General features: G+C 35.9%; 1 long non-coding RNA gene across 5 annotated transcripts; it reads left to right on the top strand.

Moving 5' to 3' along the window:
• The first annotated feature begins 396 nt into the window (after positions 1 to 396).
• Positions 397 to 17,893, top strand: LOC129257641 (uncharacterized). Of its 5 annotated transcripts, none has more exons than XR_010293012.1 (6): positions 397 to 591; positions 7,498 to 7,735; positions 10,441 to 10,582; positions 12,988 to 13,168; positions 13,992 to 14,183; positions 15,131 to 17,893. It is a non-coding gene; the product is annotated as an uncharacterized LOC129257641 (long non-coding RNA). The 5 variants fall into 5 exon arrangements; XR_010293008.1 differs by having other exon boundaries at positions 7,486 to 7,735; positions 10,411 to 10,582; XR_010293010.1 differs by having other exon boundaries at positions 10,430 to 10,582; positions 15,131 to 17,891.
• The last annotated feature ends 639 nt before the right edge of the window (positions 17,894 to 18,532 follow it).

The raw sequence follows: 18,532 nt of genomic DNA, 5'->3' as shown, positions 1-18,532 counted from the left end.
GAAATAAATAAAAACAAAATAAATAAATAAATAAATAAATAAATAAACAGCTTTCCTGCACATCGTATGGTAAAAATCAATGAAATGTTTTTTATTGTACTTATTTCACTTAAATGATTTCACACCCGCTCAAAATAAAATTCATCACAAACCATTGAAAATGAAATTTATGCATATTTTGGTGCATATTACATAACATAACAATGTCATATGTGGCAGATGCTCGTTATGACGTCACAAATCCAAAATTTTGATAAATTTCTTATTCTTAAATGGATTTTGCTCAAATCTTCACCGATATTTTTTTAATTATTTTTTTTCTGCTAGGCTTATTTTCACAACAAACCGTTCTTTAGCGCAGCCATCACACTGTGATGTCGAAGCGCCCTCTGGCTTAGTGTCTTTGGCTTTGCTGATATTTGCCCGGCAGATTTGATCCCTCCCAAACATTAAAAAATCGGATAATTTGTCTCAGAATTAGGTACAGAATGACAGAACTGCAGAGATGGCTAGGTTGATGTGCTAGTTAGACGATGCGAAACAGGAAATTGCAGTTGCTGTTAACATGGAATTGGAACAGAGGATCAGGAGGTACGATTTTAGTTATCTTAAAAATAACCCAACTACGCTAGTGTGTGTGAGCCGTGCGATGACGGCTGCGCTTGTTGACTGGCGCGTACGATATCTTATCCATGTAAATGTACGGGGGATGACACGTTTCCATGATCCGTCCTGGAATGGTGCACGCTAACTTAGTCTTGAGGACGCAATGATGATGACTTTTTATATCCTGTCATATACTTCTTCATCATTGACGTCTTGAACAGGCCTTCATAGACATGTAAGAGAACCAGGTAAATCTTGGAAATCCACCTTGAAATAGTCACGTAAAATATTTTTATTTTATTAATTTCTACACCTTCCTACACCCACTTGTTCACTGCAACCACCCTGCCTGTGGGGAATCTACAGGTCGGACTATGGCATGCCAATGCTGTACAGAGCACACACTTTAAAAAATGATTAAAATATCACTTTTGTGACCAAAATTACTAATTTCAATACAGTTGCAATTGATTTTTCATTAGAAACTTGGGAATAATTTTTGTATTCACTAGAGCGCTCAAAAACTTTAATTTTGGGCATATTTTTGTGTACGCCCTCTATTGGTGGAAAATAATATGGCAAGAAAATTTTCATTTTTTTATCTGGATCTGGATCTGGATGTGTACACTGCTGGACCAATTGGTATGAATGCAGCGGGTGAGAGAGGGCACGGTGATATTTAGTCGTATCGTAGGTAGCTCTTTTCGATCTTTGACTTGAACACCTCTAGTGATGTGCTGTTCACTGTGTCAGGTGGGAGATGGTTCCAAGCCAGAGGGGTACTCACAAAAAAAGATTGTTTTAATTGTTCAGTGTTTGTTGATTGAATAGTGTAACCTTTATTGTGGTTCACTACTTGTCTTTCTAAGATATTCTGTGCTTGAAAGTCTTTAAATTGTTTTGTTTTGACTTTCCGTTTTGGCCTTGATTTAGTCAAGAAATTCTCAATAGGAAGGGCTGGGACCAACCCCTCGACCACCTTGAAGAAGGAAGATAACTTCAGGACTTGTCGTCTTGAGGATAGTGTTGGCAGATTTAGCTTTTCTCTCATGCTGGTGATGCTGCCTGGGTTGCGAGATGTGTAGTCACCTGTGATGAACCTCACGGCTCTGCGCTGGACCCTTTCAAGGCTTTGGATATCTTTCTGAAAGTATGGATCCCACACACAGGCTCCGTACTCGAGAATGGACCGTACAAGGGAGATGTAGGCTGTACGTTTACACTGCTCAGGGCAAAACTGGAGATTTCGGCGAAGAAGTCCCAGGATGGAATTTGCTTTTTTCGTTGTCATGCTGATGTGTGGGGTCCATTTAAGGTCATCAGACAGCATGACTCCGAGGTACTTCTCTTGGGAAATGTGTTTGAGAATATGACCATTGATGTTATAGAAGTAGGATGACTTCTGATCAGTACTCAGTACTTGGCATTTCGTGGCATTGAATCTCATTCCCCATGTAATCGCCCATTGCTGCAGCTTGGACAGATCGTTTTGAAGACTGACATGATCCCGCTGCGACTTGATCGTTCTATATAAGAGACAGTCATCAGCGAAAAGGCGGACAGTAGACTTGACATTGTCTGGTAAGTCGTTGATATGACAAAGGAAGAGAAGGGGGCCGAGCACTGTCCCTTGCGGCACTCCTGACATTACCTTCGTTGAATATGAGTGTTCCCCATTCACAACAACTTTCATCTGTCTCTTTGTTAGGAAAGATGAGAGCCACTGAAGCACAGGACCTTCGATGCCATATCTTTCCAGCTTGTGTAGTAGAAGTGAATGAGGGACGGTGTCGAAAGCCTTCTCAAAGTCCAAGATAATGATGTCCATTTGGGTCTTCTTATCATGGGCTGTGAGAAAGTCGTGTACGGCAGTCAAGAGCTGTGTCTCAGTAGAATGGCCTGCTCTGAAACCGTGATTGAGTGGTGACAAGATCTTATTGCGTTCCAGATGCATTATAATATGGCGACAGATGATATGTTCCAGTTGCTTACAAATAACCGAAGTTAGGGAGACTGGGCGATAATTGCTGGTTTGGTGGACATCACCCTTCTTGAACACTGGTGATACGTGAGCATCTCTCCAGTCGAGGGGTAGAGCACCAGAGTCCACTGACAGCTTAAACATCGCTGTAATGCCAGGAGCAAGTTCGGGTGCACATTCCTTTAAAATGATGTTAGGAATAAGGTCTGGACCAGCTGCTTTTGAGATGTTGATCTTGCCAAGTAGCTTTTCCACACCAGAGACAGAAATGTGCAGATCGTCAATCTTGCGTGCAAGCTTGGTAGTTCTTGTTTCAACTGGTGGGATGAAGGTGTCCAAGTTGAAGACCGATTTGAACTGTTGTAACAGCATCTGTGCCTTCAGTCTGCTATCATGGATCAGATTACCATCCTTCTTTAGTGCTGGGGTACCAGTTCTATCTCTCCTCTTCGAGGACACGTATCTCCAGAAGGGCTTAGGATTGTTTTCCTCCAAACCATGCATGACTGAAGATAGGATGAAATTCTCTTCAGCTACTTTGAAAGCCTGTTTGCAGTCCTTCTGGAAGTCTGTATACTTCTTCCATGCACTCTTCTTGGCTGCACCGTGGGTGGTTTTCTTGGTTTTCTTGTAAAGTCTCATTTTCTTCTTCACCATTCGTTTGAGGCTGTGTGAAAACCACGGGAGAGATTTCCTACCTCGCACTGTCTTGGAGGGAACATATCTCTATTTTTAATTAAGAAAAAAATAATTTAAAGAATCAAATTTACTTAAGGGCCAAGTTGTATGACGAATAGGTGTAATGGAAACTGTCAGTGTAAAAAAAATCAAGTATTTGTCCCAAAGAAAAAGAGAAAATAAGCCAAACATTGCCATCCTTATTTTGCCACACATGGAGATATAACTGAGAACAAGGTTATATCATAACCTTGTTCATTGAATGAGTGCCTACACCTAACTTTTAATGCGTAGGAAGGTTTAAAAAAATCTTCGGTAAAAATGATACAAAATGAAGGGTTCTTACCAGATTGATGTCGCTTAGACCCCTCGATCCACATGTAAACAACGCAAATACAATGGCGTCGACCCTTGAACCGTTTACGTACTTCCGATAAGCAATGCCGTTTTGAAGAACAATTTATAGATAAAAAATATTATTTCACGAATATAAAAATTTATTACGTGATTTTAAATTATTAGTTTAATATTGCTAATTATTTATAATCACGTAATAAATTTTAATATTCGTGAAATAATATTTGTTATCTATAAATTGTTCTTCAAAACGCCATTGCTTATCGGAAGTACGTAATACATAAGCGGTTCAAGGGTCGACGCCATTGTATTTGCGTTGTTTACATGTGGATCGAGGAATCTAAGCGACATCAATCTGGTAAGAAACCTTCATTTTGAATCATTTTTACCGAATATTTTTTTAAACTTTCCTACACATTAGGTGTAGGAAGGTGTAGAAAGTAATGAAATAAAAATATTTTACGTGACTATTTCATCAAAAGGTGGATTTCCAAGGGAAATCCATCTTTATTTACCTGGTTCTCTTACATGTCTACGAAGGCCTGTTCAAGACGTCAATGATGAAGAAGTATATGACAGGATTTAAAAAGTCATCATCATTGCGTCCTCAAGAGTCAAGACTAGGTGCACGCTGTGACCATTTCTTAATTTAAAAAAAATGTTTTCAGAGTATTTTATTGAAAACAAATATATTTGTGTTATCTTGATTTATTTTTGTTTTATTTTAAGTTTGAACTTTCTTCTTTCTTTCTTTCTTTCTTTCTTTCTTTCCTTCTTCATCCTTTCTTCTATCCTTCCTACATCATTGTACATATATATACATCATGCCTTTTTTTTTCATTCCATCTATCTTTATTTTCAATCTTTTCCAGCTTTCTTTCCTTCCTTTCTGTCATCCTTTTTTTTTTCCTTTCAAAGAATGGATGAAACTTTTTTCATTCCTTTCATTTTCCTTTTTTCTTACTTTGCTTGTAATTTTTCTTTTCCTTTTTCAGTTATTTTTCCTCTCCTTTTATACTTTACCAGTACTTAATTTTTTGTCTCGCATGCATAGCAGGGACTCACAGTTTTATAATTATGAGGGGAGCAATAAACAGCTCTCATAAAAGTTTTAAGGGGAGTGGTATGGGAGTACTGCAAAAAGCTCTTCTTTGACATACAGTCCGACCTCTCTTATCCTGACACGTTGGGACCAGCACCAATCCAGACATGCCAGATAAGGGGTTTATCCGGATCTGGGAGACCCAATATTAAATACACGCAGCTGGGCAATTCCAAGCAAAAGTGGACATTTTCCAAAAATTTATATTGGCTCTATTTCAAATCTGGATCAAATTTTTCTGTTAAAACTCATATGGGATTTCATAAATTCAAAAGGGGAACATAAAAATTAGCCACAATTTTTTTTTCTTTTGCATAGAGGAGAATTCAAACCCTACAAAAAATTATATTCATGGGACTACATTGTTTTTTTACTAAATTTCAATTTAACAGAAAACTATTGCTTGTTTTGTAAAATTTTCTTTTGGACAATCTGAAGATCATAATGTTACATCATATCAAAAGAAAATTTTAAAATATCAGTTCATTTTATGTTGCCTGTGTGTGAATATTTCAGATGTCACTCCGTAACTGGGTATGGGTTTATGTTTAAAGTTGTAATCAATGAAAAAATGCACAAATTTGTTAATGTAATGCAGCATATTAAACCTAGAACAACATAGAATTCAATCAATAACTCAACATTGTGAAAGCCATTTAAAGTTCACAGAGTTTGAGCAATATATTTTCTCCTCAAATATGCATGTCCATTTTACTTCACTCCGTAATTATGATTATGAATATTCATATCTCATTAATTCAGTGGATAAAAATAACAAATGTTATTATTTTGAAAAGTGGGTTTCAGCAACTACTGTCAGGTACCATTTCTTTGCAAATAACTATTTAAATATGGGTGATATTCTTGTTTGAATGCTAAAAACTTGTTTCTGAATGTCACTACGTATCCGTGGGACTGCCCAGCTACATTTGTAGCTGCCTCCCCTAAATGTATGGTAGCTACATGTACATGTAATCTATTGTAGTGGGTGTACACACTACACAGACAGTATCCACTGCAGTGTCAGTGGCATCACTGCAAATTATAGGCGTTTTTTTATGGAAATGAAATCGATTGGTTACCAAAAACTATTGGATAATTTACCTGCTGAAATGATTGAGGTATACGTCGAGCATACCTCGAAAGAGAGAAGGACTTAAAACTTTGGCATAGTCAGCCATTGTTATGACTGTAAGCTTAAACACGATAGATGGCGCTGTCTGTATTGAGGCCTAGTGCCCTGGGGGGGGGGGGGAGGGGGTCACTCTCCACATGGACTGCTACCCCCCGTGTCTGACAACCTCAGAAATGCAGACGTGTTTTTTTTCCCAGAAAAAAGGAGAATGTGATAAAATGGTTGTGCTGCGCCCTGATTTAGTGGAAAAGTATCCTGTTTTTCTTTTGGTGATTTGGGTAAGATATTTTCATTAAAAATAATGTGGTTGTAGGACTGTAGGTAGACTATATTGGAAAATGTATGTAATCAAAGTGAGTTTGCATAGGAATTTTGAGTTTACATGTAGATTGAAATCTCATTTCCCCATGGTCTAGAATCTAGATTGAAAAAAAATTTATCTTGGCAAGTGTGTGTCTGGATAATAGAGAGATCCGGATAAGGAGAGGTCGGATATAAAGAGAGGTCAAACTGAATTACAAAGGGAGCTTTTTTGTCCAATTTCAAAATGGATGGGAGAATGTCGATGTACACTAAGTTACAACCCAGGCCACAACCAAAGGAGACCAAAAATCAGATGCCCTGAATTTATGCAATATATATCTCATTTTAAATGTGTGTTATTGCTTAATTGTAAAAACTTGACTGAGACCAAGGTTTTCAAGGTTGGCTCTAACAGTTTGATCATTGACTGGCACTTGTTCTACATTCAGGCTAAATGACGTCAGAATAGAGATTATACATGTACATGGAAGTAAACTATTGTACAGTACAAATAATATAAAAGTGTATGATGTTGCTTTGCTTGATATCTAGTTTTTCTGCATTTCTGCATTTATCATTTTACATGTATGTTACATTTGCTGAGGAGAGTATTTGTTAAATTGTCATAACTTTGAATGTTTATTGGTCTAGTTCATAAAACTTGGACAAAAGAGAAATCAAGTATCACTAAATATTCTGTGCAAATTTCAGGTCACATGACCAAGGTCAAAGGTCAATGGACTTTGGCCATGTTGGGGGTATTTGTTGAATAACCATCATAACTCTGAAAGTTTATGGATCTACATGTAGGTCATAAAACTTGAATGTGAAGTATCACTGAACATCTCATGCGAGTTTCAGGTCACATGACCAAAGTCAAAGGTCAATGGACTGGCCATTTTGGAGGTAATTATTAGATTGCTGTCATTTCTTTCAAAGTTTATAGATATAGTTTATAAAATGTGGATATACATCTGTAGGGGTAATCATGTATCACTGACAAGTCTTAGGTCAAATGATAGTGGTCAAATGTCATTTATTGTCCATGAACGTAGTATTGTATCATATATGAATGGTGTTTTTTGTGAATAATTATGTTATGGTACTTAGTTTTTAAAGTGAGTCCTGCTGCTACAATGTATATTGAAAATGAATCGTGTGATGCTGGTGAGACTGCCAGAGGCGCTCCACCTGTTTCTCCTTCTAGGCCCCCTTCATTCACATTTTCGTTCTTCATACTGGATTCCCCTTTTGAAGCCGCTGTTTTTCAGGGGTTTTTCGTATGGGGGCACTACTTTTTTTAAGAAGCATTATAAATTACAGATATTTCCCCAGATGTTACTCTTCCAGATGCAAAGAGTTTGGTCCAGATTAACAATGAAACTGTGGAGAAGTTGTTACAAGTTCAAGCATCCATGGGGATGACAGTCACTATGATAGATACTGCAATGGTCAAGACTCGAGGCTGGTGAAGTTGAGAGAAGAACACCTGATCAAATACTCTGCTGCTCGGGGCATGAACCAGGCTCAGATGATGGCCAAACCTGTCTTAGCTTGTAGAGAAAAAGCTCAGGTTTGTGTTTCTTTTTAATGATAAAATGATAATACTGCCAGCTAGTGCAGGCACCTTTCCCAGAAGAGTTTAAAATTGAATTTCTTCCTTTCATTACCTTGTCCCACCACTCTTTCAATCATAGGAATAATCCTGAGTCGAAAAGATTCCATGACTGGAGCCACCCCTTTGTAATTAAACCTACATGTAGTTTTGTGTTTTAAGGTTTCAGGTTTTACTAGATATTTACAACTTCCTTGTAACTTCTTGATTTTTTGAGCCTGTTGACACACCCTTTTCTGGTCAGATAGAAAATGTTACTTGTAGATATATTTCTTATCCACTGGTAGTATTAGAAAACATAAGTACCTTTAACAGACCTGCCAACCAGTACGTTTTTGGCGTATTAAGTACGTTTTTGCAACCAAAATACAGCAGTACGCTTTTTCTTTGAAAAATATGTTTTTTTTCCAAAATTTATTGAGAAAAGTCATCTCTATATGTCTCTATTTCATAAAACTTATACAAATATGGTTATTAGATCAATGTAATTTCAGGTAACTTTTTTCAATCATTTTGTTAAAACCAGAGTGAGATGTACACATGTTTCAATGTTTTTTTTTTCATCTGCAAGAGCAGTGCACATTTTAGCTTGCATGTAGCTTGAGCGCCGTGATGAGCGAGTGCGCCTCGCATTTTATTATGAAATACACTTTTTGGGGAAAAATACTGTTTTTTTTTTATCACAGAATACAATTTTTCATTCCCAGAGTTTGGCAGGTCTGCTTCAATATCATTTTCATCCTTTTTATTATTTACACCAGCACAACAGCATAATAAGAATGAAACTGCTATTAGGACAAGTCTCATGTGTTATTACATGTAGCTGTCAATGATACAAGTTGCATTCCTTGATTTAAGTAAAGCCTTTGACACCATTGATCACAGTATACTCCTAATTAAACTTGAATATTATGGCATTCGTGGGATGGCTTTAAACTGGTTTAAAAGCTATCTAGAAAACCGGTCACAATTTGTAGTTATCAATGGTGTCAGCTCAGAATATAGAAATATTAAATTTGGAGTACCGCAAGGATCGGTTCTTGGTCCGCTGCTTTTCCTAATTTATATTAATGATATTGTTAATTCTTCCAAATTGCTTACATATTCTTTATATGCTGATGACACCTGTTTATTACATTCTCATAAGAACTTGCAAAGTCTTATTCGGGAGGTAAATACTGAAATTTGTCATGTTTTTGCCTGGTTTTGTTGTAATAAGCTGTTACTGAATACAAGTAAAACAAAAGGGAAAGAGGGTCTTTGATAATATAGATCCAATAATAGTTGGTGGTCGACAAATTGAATTCAGCTCAGGTGTGCAATTTCTTGGTGTCACAGTTGATGAATACTTGTCATGGAATTATCACCTTAATAATGTGTTTTCTAAAGTATCTCGTAATGTTGGTGTGATATCAAAAGTAAGATATTTCTTACCTCAACGAACATTGGTTTCTTTATATAATGCTCTAATTGTGCCACATTTAATGTATTGCAATATTGCTTGGGGGAATACATATAGGACTCATGTACGTAAACTACAAGTTCTTCAAAAGAAAGCTATAAGATATGTAACAAATTCAAATTATCTGGCTCCAAGTTCCCCGCTCTTTTTGCAGTTGAATATGTTACCATATAATGAAATGGTCTCGCTGAATTGTGTTATTTTCATGTATAAATACCAATCCTTGCATTGTTCTTTTTTACAAGAAACTTTTGTGGTTAATTCAAAGATTCATAATTATAACACACGTCAGAGACATCTTATTCACCAACCCTATGCTAGAATTAATGCTACATTGAAATCCTTCAGAACAATTTGCGTTAAAGAATGGAATATGTGTCCTGCTGATATAAGAAGTAGCAGTACCCTGTCTCGGTTTAAGAAATTATGTCATAAATACCTACTTGATAAATTTAAGACCAGTTGTTAGTTGCACCTGGGGGTGACATGTTTGGAGTGTGAATGTGTGTGTAAGGGTGTGTGAGTGTGTGTATGCTTGCGTGTGGGTAATGTTCCTGTTGTGATCTTTAAATACCTTGTATTTTTTTTTTCCTTCTTTTCATAGTTATTCCATGTTTGAGTAAAATATCTTATGCAGGGGCCCCTGATTACAAGCTGTGCTTCTTTGGGGTCCCAAACCTATCATTTGTTTTAGTTCTTTATAATGTAACCATTTATTTTGTTTGTATTTTGTTCTCCTTTGACTGGTTTGAATAAATTCAATTCAATTCAATTCTATTCAATTCAATTCAATTCAATTCAATTCAATTCAATTCAAATTCAATTCAATTCAAGTTGGACAAATTTTGTCGAATCAGAATATTTGATGAAGACATGGAAGGCAAAATAGGTTTGTGCTCCAACAGCAACACTAAACTACATATAATGCATCCAAAAGAATAATCTTCCTTTTGACATGGCCCGTTGGCTTCATTTTCTCATTGGATAGAGAGCTTCTTAGAGTCAAATCTGAAATCAGACTGGAAATCACTTGATAGATTATCAAGTCACAAAAAAAAGTATTTCCCTCAAAATTGAGGTATGAGTGCTTGTCTCCAAATGGCGACAAAATTCTCTACCTTATGCCAAAAAAGTGTTCTACTAAAATTTCCTATCTTGACAAACACATCAGCTCCTTCTCTCACCCCAAGCAACTGTACAGTGTGAGATGTCTCACCTGAAGACAAGGGATAAGTCACAAAGAAACTGTGCTGCATCAACTGACAAGATCTACATCAGGAAGGACATCTGAAGTCCTCTGACCGCCACACCAACCTTCGTCACAGGCAGTGTCCTGGCAGGAGGTAAGTGTGCAATTTGCAAACACATTGCAGACATTAAGTATGCTGTTTCTGGAGAATATGGAGAAGTTACTATCAAATTTCACCCATGAAACTTTTGTTTATCATATTCAACAGTTTTTTTTTTCTTTAAAGGTCAAGTCCACCCCAGGAAAATGCTGACTTGAATAAATTTAGAGAAAAGTCAAACTAGCATAGTGCTGAAAATTTCATCAAAATTGGATGTAAAATAAGAAAGTTATGACATTTTAAAGTTTCGCTTATTTTTCACTAAACAGTGATATGCACAACTAGGTGAGTCAGTCGATGATGTCCATCACTCACTACTAGTATTTCTTTTGTTTTTTATTGTTTGAATTATACAATATTTCATTTTTGTCTCGCCTGCGTAGCGGAGCGAGACATAGGTATCACTATTTCCGGCGGCGTCGTCGTCGTCAACAATTGTGTTGTACACCCAATAACTTTCTATAGCTTCGAGGTAGGATCACCAAATTCATACCAGAGGTCCATCTCCTGAAGGCACAGGTCAAGTTCGAATATGAGTCGAATTTGATTAAGGTAAAAGGTCAAAGGTCAATGAACTTTCCATGACTGGCACTGTGCTATGTTGTACACATAATAACTTTCTATATCTTCGAGGTGGGATCACCAAATTCATACCAGAGGTCCATCTCCTGAAGGCACAGGTCAAGTTTGAATATGAGTCGAATTTGAATAAGGTCAAAGGTCAATGAACTTTCCATGACTGGCACTGTGCTGTGTTGTACACATAATAACTTTCTATATCTTCGAGGTGGGATCACCAAATTCATACCAGAGGTCCAACTCCTGAAGGCACAGGTCAAGTTCGAATATGAGTCGAATTTGAATAAGGTCAAAGGTCAATGAACTTTCCATGACTGGCACTGTGCTGTGTTGTACACACAATAACTTTCTATAGCTTCGAGGTGAGATCGCCAAATTCATAACAGAGGTCCATCTCTTGAAGGTGCAGGTCAAGTTCAAATGTGAACCAAAGTTGAATAAGGTCAAAGGTCAAAGGTCAATGAACTTTCCATGACTGGCAATGTGCTGTGCTGTACACACAATAACTTTCTATATCTTCGAGGTAGGATTGCCATATTCATACAAGGGGTCCATCTTTTGAAGGTGCAGGTCAAGTTCAAATATGAGTTGAATTTGATAAAGGTCAAAGGTCAATGAACTTTCCATGACTGGCACTGTGCTGTGTTGTACATACAATAACTTTCTATAGCTTCGAGGTGGGATCGCCACTCGTAACAGAGGTCCATCTCTTGAAGGTGCAGGACATTTTGCCCTCACATCTATCATAGCCTTTAATCAAAATGTGCTTATAAAAAACTGCACTCTTTTAAACTTCCTACTCATACCCTATTACTTATTTTATCTTGTAGTACTTCACTCTTGCATCATTTACTTATCATATGCACACAGATTAATTTAATAAACCCTACTGCTAAAATGAAGGCAAGATGGCTAAAAATCACACACAATAAGTTTTTATATTTATCTTTCATGCACAATCTTTCCTCCATTTTTTCAAACAATAAGTTTGCCATAACACCTTAATAATTAATTTAATTCTACAATTTTACTCACATTATTATTAATTACATTCTTTTTCACTAACATTCATTTCCTTACTTGCATGGAAATAATTATAGCTTCATAGTATTAACAGCATTCTTAGTGTTCTGATTTTCTAAAGATAAAGTAGGCCTATACCATTTATGCATATGTAAACTGTCAGAACCACAATTCACCCCCTAAATTGCTGACAGCCTCAGAAGTCATATAGCATGGTTTTGACATGCAGTCTCTTCAGGACTGCAATATGCAGGCGAGACAACGCTTGGCGTTTGCCTTGTTTATAGATTTGACAATAAGGACCAACTTGACTGAACCATATATAAACAATGCTAATTCCACATGTTTAGGGAGGAATTAATCGTTGTATCACTTGACAATGAGGAGAAAATTAGAATATTTCATATTTCCTATAAAAAAATACAAAAGAAATAGTGAGTGGATGACATCATCAGTCTCCTCGTTTGCATACAGACCAGGATATGCATATATCTGTTTTGTGAAATTAAGCAAAACTTTAAAATGTCATAACTTTCTTATTTTACATCCGATTTTGATGAAATTTTCAGTGTTATGCTTGTTGGATTTTCTTTTTTTATTCAAATCAACTTTTTGTTTGGGTGGACTTGTCCTTTAAAAAAGAGTTTTTATAATTGTTTTCCCCTGTTGCGAGGATTTTCAGAATGACTATGTTTGTGTATTTTTAAAGATTATTAGTAATATTTATTTTCAGTGTACTAGGCTGCTTCAAGAACTCCATTTATCACTTCATTATCTTGTCTCATTCATTTTAATAGGTTATATGAAGAGTCCACAGAGCACGAGGCAAGGTCTGTTTGATCAAGGCATCCTTTTGAATGTTCATATGACATCATCGGCACCATCCTTGGATTCGACCACAGATCTCAGCTTTTAAGTCATTGTTGTCATGCCAATATGAACAAGAAGAAAGAAGAGGGCACTACTCATTTACAATAGGTAAGGAGTTGTTTTTTTTTTAGAAGAAAAATAAAAACTAGTTTGCAAGAAAAGTGTTTCAAATGAAAATGTTAGGTCTGTCAACAAGTCACAGGATTTCATGTCCCTCCTGAAAGCTTATGCAAATACTGATGATATGAAGTACGGTTTTGTTTTTATTTTAGCTTTCTAACTATATTGAAAATCAAATTTAGACATCACGATTATTAAATTAAATCATTAAAAGGGATTAGCATGTTGTATACCTTAATAACTTTTTCAAGGTTGTTGTTAATGTCTTTGACATCATCTTTAAACCGGCTGCCAAAATTGTAGACATGGTAGACTTTAACACATTTTTACCATTACAAGCAATTTTTTATTCAAGCAAAATTACAAATGTTTTTTCCCAAAAACCATGCTCTCTATGTTGTTTACATTTTGACAGTTCTCTGTAATTCCTTTCTTGTTTCTGTAGATATATTCTCCGTCTTAAGGCGACCGCACACCTTACGATTGGTCTGCGACCCGATTTCAGAATAAACTGTAGTAGAATTTGATGCTAACATTGAGACTTGGAATATCCTCCTGTGTAATGTTCTAAACCATCGTACGAATACCTATGTTGAAATCTGTGACTATGCTATCATCCTTCTTGGAATAAAAGCGAATTTAATATCCAGTCGTAATGACGTCATATCAATCGTACGATTGGCTACGATTTGAAACTAATTTGGCCTTTACTCAGAAATAAAGGCTTGCAATCTTTCAAAATGGTTATATTAGTATTCTTTCCATTAATTAAAACCTTAAATAAAATGATATGTTCCATTCACATTTTCAGAAAATGAGCAAAATGCGATTTGTTCCAAAATCGGATCGCGAACAGTCGTAAGGTGTGCGGTGGCCTTAAGACCCTGCGAATCATATCGATTGATGACCAGGATGTACAAGAAGGGGACAATGTCTCAAATGCTTTTGATGCTCTTACCAAGGCATTCAATACATCTGGGGACTTGGAAGCAGGGGGTTTAAGGTAAGACATTCATTAAAACCACTTTGCCACACCCACTTTGAACAGCACCATCTCAAGGTTGACTCTACATCATTATGACAACCCTGTATCCTTATACAGGATGCAATATTTTTATGTGAAGTCTTAAGAGACCCAAGTTTTCTATTTCCTAAAATAACATTGTGTATTCTCTGGTGTTCTAAACATTACATTTCGTGTTCTTTTTTCAGAAAGCAAAAGATAGAGCTTGACAAAGATGTCATTAACTCCTACGCATAGTTTTCTTTACTTGGTTTTATTTTTAATGTTTGAAATTTGAATTTTTCTACCTAAAAAATTGCCATTTCCGCGTTCTTCCTGAATTACGTGAATTTCTCGAAATTTGGGACTCCAAATCCAATGTATACACACTGCTTTGTTGAGCGATTTCACTCTATATTTGTAATCTTAACATAGGTTAAGTTTTGAAATGTCATCATTACTTATAAAATTAAATGAATCCATTTCATGAAACTTGGACATAAGGGTAACTAAGTATCACTGACCATCTGATATGAGTTGCAGGTCACCTGATCAAGGTTAAAGTTCATGTAGGATCAATGAACTTCGACCATAATGTTGTATCATAAACTTAACGATGGTTAGGATTTGAACTTTTCAAGATGAAAAGCTTCTATTCCATTAAACCTTCATATAATGGTCATCAGGTATCGGAAAATGGCAAATTTAATTTTAGGTCACTAGGTAAAGGTCAGAGGTTGTATGCGTTCAATCAACTAGTATCAAATGAATGTCTGTTTTTTTGAAAAACTATTCATTGTATATGTAGTTGAAAAATCCACAACATTATTAGTAGTACTATTAGAGAAAAATTGATCCAATTGATCAACTCCTTTTCTTGTATATCAAATATGTTATAAGGAAATTTCTCAGTGCTGATAATGTGTCCATTTTCTTTAAATCATTAGTCCTTAAATTAGGTGCCAATCTGCAAAGCTGCCACCTCATCTACTAAATCCTCAACACAACGCACTCTCTGGCAACACACCACCCATGGGGGCATACCTCACACCTCAACCCCAGGCCATTGGTTTGTATTAAACAAACCTGGATGGCATTCATCATCAGAGGGATGCAACTTCTTCTAACCTGCAGTCTTGGCCCAGCAAGAAGGAGACGTGAACAAGCCAGGATGACGTGATCGGAGGGATGTAACTTCATTCAACCTACAGTCTTGGCCCAGCTGGAAGGAGACATTGGTTCGTACAAACAAGCCAGGATGACGTGATCAGACGGATCCTACTTCACTCCACCTGCGGACTTGGCCCATGGAGAGAAATATTTCAGGGGGTATCTCACTGAGCAGTGAATGTTTTTAAATGTTGGGAATCTGAGATTCACCAACTTTTCTGACGAGTAATGCAAACTCGTGCGAATGTTTGTTAATGACACCAAAATCTATTTGCGATTGTGAACTACTTCAAAATTGAAATTAATATGTTTATAAACATTTGATACAAATTTGTTTATCAGTGGGTTGAATTTATACAGGAGCCAACTGATCGCTAGTATATTGGCAAATCAAAAAGAACTTCAGCCACGCCGTCTTATTACCATTTGTAAAGGCAAAGAAATTTTGAACATGTTCAAAATTTCTTTGCGATGAGGAAAACAGTTTGCAACAATGAAAAATGTTTAAAGAACTTTCTTGCAAACTTTTATGAACCCTGGTGGGTGTTTCATAAAGCTGTTTTTAAGTTAAGAGCAACTTTAAGAATGACTGGTGAACCTTTCTTACATGCTAAATAATCACCAGTGAACATTTAATGGTGAATATCATTTACCACAAGAAGGGATCACTATTCGTTCTTAAAGTCTATCTTAATTTACGAACAGCTTTATGAAACAGTCTCATCGTGAAATCCCAAATTCACTACATTTGCAAGCATTCACTGCTCAGAGAGGTTCCCCCTTTATTGATATGTGATTTGCCACCCCCAATAACCAGCAGTGAGTCACCCAATATGAATTTTGAGAATTTAATTGACCTTGAAAGAGCACATTCAAAACTTGTCAAAATTGATAAAAAATAACCCACACAGAAACTTGTGTGTAGAAGAAATTCAGTGAGAGCTTCTGAAAATAAGGAGAAAGCAAGATTCGAAACACAAAGGTTTGCGGTGAATTGCAAATATGAAAGAATCGCACTGATTGGTTCCCGGTCAATATTTTAAACAGAGTGCGCATGCAACGATGATCTTGATTGGTCATTGGTATTTAGCGAGTGATTGCAAACCTTCGTGTTATGGAGCCCGAGATTCACTCAAGCATGAGATGTGCATGTTGTGATCTAGGTAAAACTTTGAAGCAGTCCAGAATACAGTGGTGAAAAGCTTCTTTATGTCAACTTATTTTACAACTTCATACTTTCCCCAGAGACAATATTGTTGGTTTTTGTGTGGCTGATCACATACATGTATACATATGTACATATATTTACATATATACAATTTGATAAAGACCTTATGGTTGACTTTGTCATTATGGTAACTAGCATGAAAAACCTTGATTGTGATTGGCTGCTAAGCCCTGTTACCACGGTAGTTACCATAATAACAAAGATATCATTGTTGTAATTCTTTACCCTCACTTGCCATATTTATTATCCCATTTACACAATTTATGACATGCGAAAATATGCGTTTTGATTGACTATATGATATATGATTTGAGAAATGGGACAGTTTCTACCTCTCTTTTATACTGAAATTTTGGCTTGATTTGAATGATTCAGAACAAAATGCTGCAATGCAAAATAAGTTAATTTACCAAAAATCTGGTTCATCTGTAAATAGGACCATATACACGGCAAGGGAGGGTATTTATGAAACTCCTTTTTAAATATATTGATAAAGACTTGTGTATACCTCAAAAGAGCAGGTCCAAGCTATTTCTTTGCTGACAGTTCAAAGTATCTGTATTATCTGTTGTCTATGTTAGTGGAGTTTAGGAGTTAACATAATTTGTAACTTTTTTGTGAAGAAGTTAGTATTTTTTTAAACTTTGTTTTAAGCTATTCTGCAAAAGTGGATCCAAAGGTTTTCCAGAGTTTTTGCCTATTGAGTTTTATCTCTGGTTTTTTACCCTGGACCTACTTGTCGTAGAATTGTTTAACACAAAGATTCACCCCCCAACATTTTCTGACAGTTCTGCAGCGCAAAAATGATTTTACTAGCCAAATTTTTACTTTTAAAACTAATGCATCTTTTTTTAGACCAAATTTACAATGCCTGGGAAAATTCCAAAATGATGCAATAATTTGAAAACTCATGTCAGGCAAATAAATGCTCAAAAACTGATTTTATATTCAAAGTTAATGCTGATGGAGTTTTCTTACGTTATTCATTAAGATGCGATTCCTTTCATTTTCATTAGCTGAAATTAATGTTAGCATCATAACACTTCAAAGTGTATCTGCAGGGAACTAAAAAATTAATGAAATGATATGCTGGTTGCATTTTCATTGCAACTATTTTAGCAAAATGTTGAGGGGTATTTAATGGTCATTCAATGTTTGATGTGGTTTATTAATTATTTTTTCTGCAACGCGAAATTTGTCTGGCCATCTCGTTTTCATCCTATAACTAAGATGGATCAACTTGAAAATGACATTGGTTGGAGTAACTTTTGGTGTCATGGGGTCAAAGGTCACAGATGTCATTATATTCCTGAAAAGAAAAAAAACTATTTAAGGGATCATCTTCAAACTTCCATCATGTTAGTATAATGGAGGGACATTAATTTGATTAGATGTTGGGGTCACAATTTCAAAGGTTACAAAGGTCATTTTTTTATATATCTTGTTCTCACAATACAAATCATCTGATAGTTCAGCTTCAAACTTTTTTTGTTTATGCATAAGTATGGGACAAAGATCTAATTAGATTTGTAGATCATGGGGTCAAAGGTCAAATAATTGAATATCTTGTTCTCAACATTTTTAAAGAACCTGTTTCCTGTATGCACATTGGAAGTACAATAATTTATTTGTAATATAGTAACAGTATTTGTTTGAGGGATTGATTTTAAACTTGGCTCCAATGTGTATACAGTGTGAGTGAGGGTTTGATCAGATTATTTTGGTCACAAGGTCAAAGGTCATAATTTGAAAGTTTAGCAGTTAGATCTGTAATATATTCTTAGTCTGGCAATGGCCTAGGCATAAATTTTGACTGGATGCATCTGAGAATCCCTTCTAGTTTGCTTCAAATTTTCCATTGTCCCAATAATATACGTTGCCAGTCATGTGTTTCTCTTTTTAATTATTATTTTATTATCAAAGAAATTCACAGTGTATACGCCTAATATTA

The sequence above is a fragment of the Lytechinus pictus genome, chromosome 3 (genome assembly GCF_037042905.1).
Source record: "Lytechinus pictus isolate F3 Inbred chromosome 3, Lp3.0, whole genome shotgun sequence".
Classification (NCBI taxonomy): Eukaryota; Metazoa; Echinodermata; class Echinoidea; order Temnopleuroida; family Toxopneustidae; genus Lytechinus; species Lytechinus pictus.
This window is presented reverse-complemented; position numbering and strand designations above follow the sequence as displayed.